This window comes from Cervus canadensis, chromosome 11 (assembly GCF_019320065.1).
Source record: "Cervus canadensis isolate Bull #8, Minnesota chromosome 11, ASM1932006v1, whole genome shotgun sequence".
NCBI lineage: Eukaryota > Metazoa > Chordata > Mammalia > Artiodactyla > Cervidae > Cervus > Cervus canadensis.
In genome coordinates, this window is record NC_057396.1 from 74,834,194 (window position 1) to 74,843,842 (window position 9,649).

Here is a 9,649-nt window from a genome sequence, read left to right on the forward strand (position 1 = left end):
CCTGGAAAATCCCATGGACAAAGGAGCCTGGTGGGCCACAGCCCATGGGGTCGCAGAAGCGTGGGACAGGACTTAGGGACTGAGCGAAAACAGCCCCCCATCACCCAGAGTGTCTAAAAATACAGGGATTCCATGTGCGTAAAAGTACCTTGTAAACTGAGACACGGGGCTGTTTCTGTTAAGTGGGTATTTTTTCCTTCTTTTTTCTGTCTGGGTGACAACCCAGAGTAACAACTCTGGGGCCCAAAACTGGGTTCAAATCTCAGTCTTGCTGGTTTTGAGCTTTATGACCATAGATGAGTGTTTTGAGGACTCTAAGCCTGTGTTCCCCCCACCCTTTATTTTTTTATGTGGATCATTTTTAAAGTCTTTATTGAGTTTGTTATAGCACTGCTTCTGCTTTTTGCTTTGGGTTTTTGGCCACGGGTGTGAGGGATCTTAGCGCCCCCACCAGAGATCAAACCCACACCCCTGTGTTGGAAGGTGATGTTTTAACCATTGGACCACCAGGGAAGTCCTGAAGCCACCACTTCTGGGCAGGAAAAAATGGAGAACAGTAATCCCTGCCTCATAGATTCGTAGGGAAGGTTCAACACATGGACATCTAAACGGTGAGCACAGTGCCTGAGCTCAAGCTCCCGGTAAATGGCAGCTGCTGTTTTACGAAAAATGATGATGATTATTTCTGCTACTGTTTCCATTACTCTGCTGAAGTCACAGTCTAGCAACACAGTGGCCTGAGGAAAAGGAGGTGGCCGGGCCCCCCGCGTCAGCAGCAAGGAGACTTGCTGAGTCCCCACACCCAGCCAGACAGAGCCACAGAGCATGAAGGGACAGACCAGACAGACACGGAGACGGATAGGCAGCGCGCGAGAGGAGCACAGAAGACCCACGTGGGACAGACGTGATGGAAAGAGCAAGCCGGCCTGAGCGGGCCTCCTGTTCGTCCACAGAGCTGAGTCTCCGGGATGCCAGTCTGATGGCGGTGGCACCATCCAGGGTCTTGTCCTGCCCTGGGTCACGCGCACACGCTGGGAGGTAGGGACTGCCGTGATTCCCAGTTTGCAAAGCTGGAAATTGACTTTGAGAGCTCCAGTGACATCCAAGGTCACACAGCTAACGGCGTGATTCGGACCCCCAAATGACTCCCAAGCCCACTTGCTTTAACTCTCAGAGGGGGCTCTAGGGACCACCGTTCCGTGGCGAAGTGGCTTAGAGAGAGGATGTCACGTCCCCTGAATTTCCACTTCCTCTCCTGTGACCCTGGCTCAGGTGACCCCACCTCGCTGGACTGTAGCGGCCTCCATGGCCCCAGCGCCATGCCTGCGCTGGCAGGAGCCTGCTGAGTGACGCTCTTCCTGTCTCTCGTCTACATCCATTTCTCCCAAACCAGCTCGACCATAAGATTCACCTGGCACGCTGTGCTTTTTCACACAGACCCCGGAGACCTGTGAGTCTAAATCCCGAGGAAGTTTCCTAGAAATCTGTACTTAAAAAAAGGAAAAAAGACATTCCCTGGCTGTCTAGTGGTTAGAACACCACGCTTTCCCTAACGAGGGTCCAGGTTCAATCCCTGGTTGGGGAACTAAGATCCTGCAAGCAGTGCAGTGCGGCCCTCCAAAAAAATCTTTTCTAGTAAAAATAGATAAACTTTAAAAGTCAATGTCATGGTATAAAAACTGGTAAGGGGATTGTTTGAAAGGAAAACAAACCCACATGATTCTCATAACGAGGTACATTTGGGAGTCAGAGGACCGGGGCTGTCTCCCCACGAGAATCCTTTGGAGAACTTTTTAAAACAACCTCGATGTCAAGCCTGATTCTAGACGACTGACTCTGAGTCTTGGGGGTGAGCCCCAGTCAGGCATCAGGATATTCATAAGTTCCCAGACGATTCTAAGGGGAAGCCAGAGGGGGGAACCCCAGCTCTGAGCCAGTGCCATCCCAAAGAACTTTCTGGAATGTTGGAGGTGTCTTATCTCTGCATTGTCCAATCTAATAGGGCTTCACCATGTGTGACTGTTAGGAACTTGAAATATGGCTGGTGTGGCTAAAGAGCCAAAATATTAATTTCATTTCATTTTCAATGATACCCATTTAAATTTGAACCGCCGCGTGCAGATAGTGGCTACCTGGCTGGGCGTGCGGTTCTAGACCTGGGTGGGCCCACTGACCTCTGGGTAAGAAGGAAGGACTGCAGCATGAAAATAAGAAAGGTCCCCTCCACTTCCAGAGGAGGCAGGGGTCCTCCCCGAGACATCGCTTGGGAAATCAAAATGTTCTCGTGGGATCCAAGACAGTCCTAGGGGTCTGTGCCGCCGGGTACATTTCCCACCTTCAGCCCCTTGCTTGGCCCTCCCGCAGGAGGAAAAGGGCCACCTCCAGGCTTCTAAGGAGAGCCCTTGAAGTTGCAGGAAGAGCCAGGGGCTGGGCCAAGGAGGTTAGCTTCTATTTTAAAGAACCTTTTCCTCTCTGGAGTCGGCTCCATCCTCCAACGGTGAGGACGGGGCAAAGGCTACGGCTGACATTGTGTTGCTGAACGTGAAATGGCCTCTGAGGTCACCTGGCAGCTGGTGGGCACGTCCTGACAGCCGGCTCTTAATCACACTCCCCCCAGCCCCTGGGGGTGGAAGGAGGGGGCGGGTGGGGTCCAGCTGTCGGCGATCACCAGGTGACCTTCCAGCCCCCTCCCTGCACCCCCTGCCCCTCGCCTCACCCCACCCCGCGCCCTGCGCTGATGGATGTTTGCGAGCTCAGCGGACACCCAGATGGCAGGCAACGCGGACCCCTGGCCAACAACACAGGAAGCTCCGCTGGGTTTCTCCTTGCCCGTGATGAGCTCACGCCTGCATGACGAGCTGCGATTTCCACGTGTTTTCTTACAGTCGCCACACCTATTGGTTGTCTCTCCCCCTGGGAGCAGTCAGCGGGTCCTGCCAGGGGTCAGCTTTCTCCTGCTCCATCAGCAGGATGGGACCTCCAGACCTCAGTCCGGGGTCGGGGAGGTTAGACATGGGAGAGTGGAGGCGGGAGCTGGGTCTGGGCAGTTCACCTTTATTTATTTTTTTTTTAAGAGCTGTGTCATCTTATTTGGTTAGTTACTAGCAAGCCAGCATAAACATGGTATGAGAAGAGGCAGAATCTACATGAAGGTCTGAACTGCTTTATTATTATATTTAATTGGTGTATAATTGCTCTACAAGGCAGGTCACCTTTAAAATGGGGGTATTAATATCCACTTCCCGAAATGATCGGAAGAACAAAGCCAGGAGATGGTTTGTAATTACAAGGGATCAGCAGACAGCAGGCACCCGACTATGTTTAGTGGGAGCATCCCTAACCCCTAGGGCTTCCCAGATGGCTCAGTGGTAAAGAATCCACCTGCCAATGCAGGGGATGCGGGTTCGATCCCTGATCTGAGAAGATTCCGGAGAAGGAAATGGCAACCTACTCCAGTAGTCTTGCCTGGGAAATCCCCTGGACAGAGGAGCCTGGCAGGCTACAGTCCATGGGCTCCTAAAAGAGTCGGACGTAACTTAGTGACTAAACAACAATCCCTAAGCCCTATTCCTTAGGATTTCTTTTACTTTTTCTTTTTTCTGGCCACACCACAAGTCTTCCAGGATCTTAGTTCCCTGACGAGGGATTGAACCTGGGCCCCGGCCATGAAAGCTCTGAATCCTAACCACTGGACCACCAGGGAATTCCCAGGACTTCTTTATCTTCACCCTACCCTTTCCCTTTAGAGAGGGAGACCCCAGGTTCAGTTCCTGGGTTGGAATGATCCACTGGAAAAGGGATAGGCTACCCACTCCAGTATTCTTGGGCTTTCCTTGTGGCTCAGCTGGTAAAGAATCCGCCTGCATGCGGGAGACCTGGGTTTGACCCCTGGGTTGAGAAGATCCTGGAGAAGGGAAAGGCTACCCACTCCAGTATTCTGGCCTGGAGAATTCCAGGGACTGTATAGTCCGTGGGGGTTGCAAAGAGTCAGACATGACTGAGCGACTTTCACTACTCTTTCCCTAAATTTCTTCTTAATAATTGCAGTGCCCTAGGCCGTGACTTCTAAACCCTGCAGATTTTTTACCCTAAGAAAATTCCCCAAATACCCTGACAAGACGCAAGTCCCAGTGGGCGGCACGTGGTAGGATTCCCCGCGAGGACTCAGCCAACCCTCCCAGCACCAGTTCCTCTCCAGATCTTTAGCTCAGCTCAGCGAACACTGGCTGGGTTTCCCCGGGACGGTGGCTGAACATCTGTGGGACGCCACAGAACAGGGTGGGACACCAGCCCCAAAATTAGCAAGACGCGCATCTCCAAGGCTCCTCCAAGCCGTGTCCCGACTAGTGGTTCTTACGGGCTTCCAGACAACCCTCTGGGAAAAAAAATGAAAACTGCTATCATAATCCCTGTTTTCCAGATGAGGAAACTGAGGTGCAGAGAGTTGAAATGTCTTACTCAAGTTCACAGATAGTAGTTGCAGAGCCAACCCTCAAACTCAAATTGGTTTTTACTTCAAATGGCATTTTGCATGCCAAGCACTCACAAGAACTGAAATAATGATTGGTATTGTGTGTTCAGTCAAGTCTGACTCTTTGGGCCCCATGGACTGCAGCCCACCAGACTCCTCTGTCTATGAAATTTTCCAGGCAAGAATACCGTAGGGGCTTGCCATTTCCTACTCCAGGCGACCTTCTCCACCCAGAGATCAAACCCGAGTCTCTTGAGCTTCCTGCATTGCAGGCAGATTCTTTACCACTGAGCCATGTGGGAAGTCCATTGCTTAGTATTACTCTTATCTGAAGACCATGCCTTTCCAGCACCAGGGAAAGAGCTGGGTTTTAAAAACCAACAGGCTGTGATTAAGCACAGACTGGGGTGTCCAGAGAAACCAGATATTAACATGCACTTGCAAGTCAAGAAATTCTACTTGAGTTTGAAGACCTTGGTAAGGACACGGGCTGTGGAAGCTTCATAGAGAAGGCAGGACTTGAGTTGAGCAGGAAGAAGGGGTTGGTCTTGCATGGGGAGAGGGGAGAATCAGGGCTTTCTAGGCGGGGAGCTCCATCCGCACAAAGGTTCCAGAATAAGCAAGCACGTTTTGTCAATTGGAAGTTCATCTCAGGGGCAAGGCCCTGGAGATGCAGAAATCAGTAAGATAAGTTGTCAGCCCTGGAGGCAGATACAGGAGCAAGGCCAGCACTTGCTCTGTGGGCCTATGCAGGGAAATGGAGGAAAGCAGACGGCTCCCCAGTCAGATGGGGAAAGAACCTCAAATGGTTCAGTTCAGTTCAGTACAGAAGCAGGGCAAAGGCTAACAGAATTCTGCCAAGAGAACGCACTGGTCATAGCAGACACCCTCTTCCAACAACACAAGAGAAGACTCTACACGTGGACATCACCAGATGGTCAATACCGAAATCAGATTGATTATATTCTCTGCAGCCAAAGATGGAGAAGCTCTATACAGTCAGCAAAAACAAGACCGGGAGCTGACTGTGGCTCAGATCATGGACCCCTTATTGCCAACTTCAGACATGAATGGCGGCCCGGGAATTTTGGGTTGACCCCGTGGACAGCGGGGTGGGAGGTGCCCCCCCACCCTCTCTCCCAGGCTCTGAGCTGTGCTCAGGCCCTTTCCGCTTTCTCCCCAGGGCTCCTAGAAGCCACAGACAAAGACAATAAATCGTCCCTCTGACTCCCTCCCCTCCCCCGCCTTTCTCCCTCCCCTTTGTCTGGAGGGGACGTCTCCCCTCCTCTGACCCTCCCCCTCAAACCCCTTTGTTGCCATGGATACCAAAGGGACCTAGCAGCCAGGGGTCCCTCCCACAAAAGCACGGTTTGTGCCACCATTTGGGAAGGAGGAGACGGTGTGAAAGTGAGAAGAGCTTGCAAACGCCTTCCCGTCTGCAGCCACGCCACCACTCCAGTTTGGGAGGAAGGAGGAACTGCGCTTTCTGATTGCGACTTCAAAGGCGCTTTGCTGGGTTAAGTCCAACTCTGGCCTGGCAGCCCAAAAGGAACACCCGCACACTCACACACACAGTACATACACTCACGTACACACACACACACACAGTGCATATACTCACATACACATGCACAATACATGTATTCACATACACACATACATATACTCACACACACAGACACAGTACACAACTCACATACACATGCACACATACAATACATACACTCGTATACACACACAATACATGTACTCACACACACACAATGCATATACTCACACATACACAATACATATACTCACACACACACAATGCATATATTCACATACACATGCACAATACATATATTCACATACACACACAATACATGTATTCACACACACACAATGCATATACTCACACATACACAATACATATACTCACATACACATACAATACCTATATTCACATACACTCACATACACATACAGACACAATGCATACACTTATACACACACAATACATACACTCACATACACACAATACTTATACTCACACACACATACAACAGTACATGTACTCACATACGCACTAATATGTTAACACCTATACAAATACTGAACTAGTCACACACACACGCTCATGAGCCCACCTTCCCAGGGCAGGTGGGCTGAGGCCACTAAGAAAATAAGTCTCCTGTACGCTGACCCTGCCCTTAGAACAACTGTCCACTCCCAGCAGGAAAAACCCTCTGGCGACCCCCAGAGCTGCCAGGCTCCCAGGAGGCCCCAGGCCCCAGCGCCCGTCCCTCAAGCCCCTGGCTGAGGACTCACAGGTTGGAAAGCTGCTTCTGGGCCTTTCTGCAGGCCCGACGATGGCAGAGAGGCAGATGCTGCAGCTGGGGAGGCCGGCACTGCTGTGGGCTTTCCCACAGGGCCCCACAGAAGCCATCAGTTCTGCTCCCAAGGACAGAAGACAGTGGGCAAGAAATAAATGAGGGCAGAAGACAACCAACGCCACTTCCCACTTTGCTAGATCCCCACCTTAGATTCAGACCCTGGGAGCGTGCTCAGGCTGGAGAGGAGTGCCCGAGTACTAGCGGTATTTCAGAAAGCAGGAGAATGGCAGCCTGCAGCCCCGCCTTCTGCAACAGACTGCAACAGCCCAAACTCTTCTCATGGGCCCTTACAAGGCAGTCCAGGATCTGGTCGGCAGTTTGGTCGTTTCAGATTGACTTTTGATAAATGAGGTAATCCAGCGGTGAGTTCCCACTCAGCGCAGTCTGCTTGGGAGTCCAAATATTTCTGAGCACAAGCGTGCTGTTGATGGATAAATGCCCAAGCCTCTTCCCCAGCAGCTCAGTGGTAAAGAATCCATCTGCAACGTGGATTCGATTCAGGAGACGTGGGTTTGATCCCTGGGTTGGGAAGATCCCCTGGAGGAGGAAATGGCAACCTGCCCCAGTATTCTTGCCTGGAGAATCACATGGACAGAGGAGCCTGGCGGGGTACAGTCCCTGGAGTCACAAAGAGTTGGGCACGACTCAGCGTGAGCATCGAAGTCTCTCTGAGTTCGCTCCTTACCTCTAGCTTGTATTCGTTCTCTGCCCTCCAGAGCGGAAAAACCAGAGAGCCCCCTTTTTCTCTGCCTAGGATGCAGAGTGGAAGGCAAATCGGGTCCTCCCTCCATCTAAATTATCTGTCCAACATGTGGAGGGTAACTTTGGCATCATGGGCCCTAGAAGAGGGTTCCAAAGCTTCCAGACTCCTAACCTGACTCTGGTTCACCCTGTTGTTCTAGGAGGGTGAACTCTATACTTTATCTGAAAAGTGGCCTTAATAATGCAGCATCCTCCCCCAAGACAGTTGCAATGATGACGAGATAACAGATGCTAAAATGCCCAGCACAAGAGACTTCAATACACATTACTTCTTTTCAATGTGCTGGATACATATGAAAAATATTAACTGATCTTTCTCGCCATCTTTTTTAACCTCCAGGAGGCGATAGGTCGTATGTTGTCATTTTAGTTGCTAAGTCACATCTGACTCTGTGACTCTAACGACTGTAACCCACCAGGCTCCTCTGTCTGTGAGATTCTCCAGGCAAGAATGCTAGAGTGGGTTGCCATTTCCTCCTCCAGGGGACCTTCTTGACCCAGGGATCGAGCCCACATCTCTTGCATTGGCAGATGGATTCTTTACCACTGAGCCACCACGGAAGCCCGACAGACCTTAAGGCACATGAATGCCTCATTCTAAGCCAGATCCTCTTTACTCGTGAAGCTTGGTTTTGAACTAATCCATTTGGAATGCCTGATGTGTGATCTCTGCCTCAAGACCCCAGCAAAGATGTAAAATGAGGGGGAAACGACTTCATCATCACTTAGGTAAAAATAATGTACTGAGCAATTTGACCTCCATGTGCCAAGCCTTGCAGAAGACAAGAGAGTGAGCTAAACAGTGTCTGCCAACCAGCAGTAGCAAGCTGTGATGGAGCCCCGGACTCCAGCCACCCAGGCTAAAACCCCAGCTTTGTCTTACCGGCCCTCATGTCGTGTTTGGCAGGTGATTTCCTCCTTCTGAGCCCAGCTTTCTCATCTGGAGACTGGGGCCGATCACAATCGCACCGCTGTCTCCCAGGAGCCCGTGTGGTAAAGCCCATGAAATGCTCCAGCTCAGGAAATGTGTTGTTGAGGAAGTGATCGATTACCTTTAGCGGCTGAGGCTTACTGGGCTTCCCAGGGCGCTCAGTGGCAAAGAATCCGCCTGCCAAAGCAGGAGACGTGGGTTCGATCCCTGGGTCGGGAAGATCCCCTGGAGGAGGAACGGGCACCCCACTCCAGTATTCTTGCCTGGGAAACCCCTTGGACAGAGGAGCCTGGTGGGCTACAGTCCACGGGGTCGCAAAGGATCAGACACGGCAACTAAACAGCAAGAGCAGCAGCAGCAATAGCTGAGGCCACCGCTATTTATTATTATTACTGCTATCAATCCATCCAGTTCTGAAATAACTAATTCACAAATAGCACAGAGCATGGGTGAGCGGGGCTAGAAAGAGTCCAGTTGACCCTGGAAATTCCCTTCCCCTGGGATTGCCCTCCCTTTGGAGTCTTTGTTACATAAAGCCACACGGAGAGATGAGACCCATGGATGCCTTTTTACTCAATGACTTCAAGAGGTACTCAAGGTCACAAACAAACAAAAAAGCACCCAGGAGCCCCTGAAGGCTAACAGTTTCATTGGGGTCCACCCACTCAGCTCAGTTCCCTGACAGCCAATTCTTTTTTCTGGAAAGTTCTTTTTTTTTTTTTTAATCCCCTTGCTTCTCCCGGTGCCTTCCCCTCCGCCCCACCGCCTTCCTCCTCCTGGGGAAGCAGAAGTTCCTGAGGGCCAGAGAGAGGGTCAGAGGTCCCCACCGGCCTGGCCAGGAGCCACTGGGCTGTTTCCTGCCAGGAGACTTCTGCGAGCGGCTGTCCACCCCAGGGAAACCCAAATAAAGTCACCTCCCCACCCGGGAGTATTTTGCCCTTTAAGGGAAGGCTGTGTTTGCAGCCCAGAATGTATTTACAGCTTTCTGAAGATCTCATCCAACCTTTTACGGATACAGTAAGCATCAAAGAGGCCCACCCAGGCCCATCTGCTACTGCTTTCAAGGGCAGACCTGGCCTGGATCCTGAATAATTACCAAGTCACTCAACA

The 9,649-nt window shown here is 51.2% G+C and overlaps 1 long non-coding RNA gene across 1 annotated transcript in view; it reads right to left on the reverse strand.

Moving 5' to 3' along the window:
• The window catches only part of LOC122450125, a 33,070-nt gene extending 24,459 nt beyond the window's left edge, over positions 1-8,611 (reverse strand). The window contains exon 1 of the long non-coding RNA XR_006272066.1: positions 8,492-8,611. This is a non-coding gene — a long non-coding RNA (uncharacterized LOC122450125). The remainder of the gene's footprint in view (positions 1-8,491) is intronic.
• Positions 8,612-9,649: the final 1,038 nt, after the last annotated feature.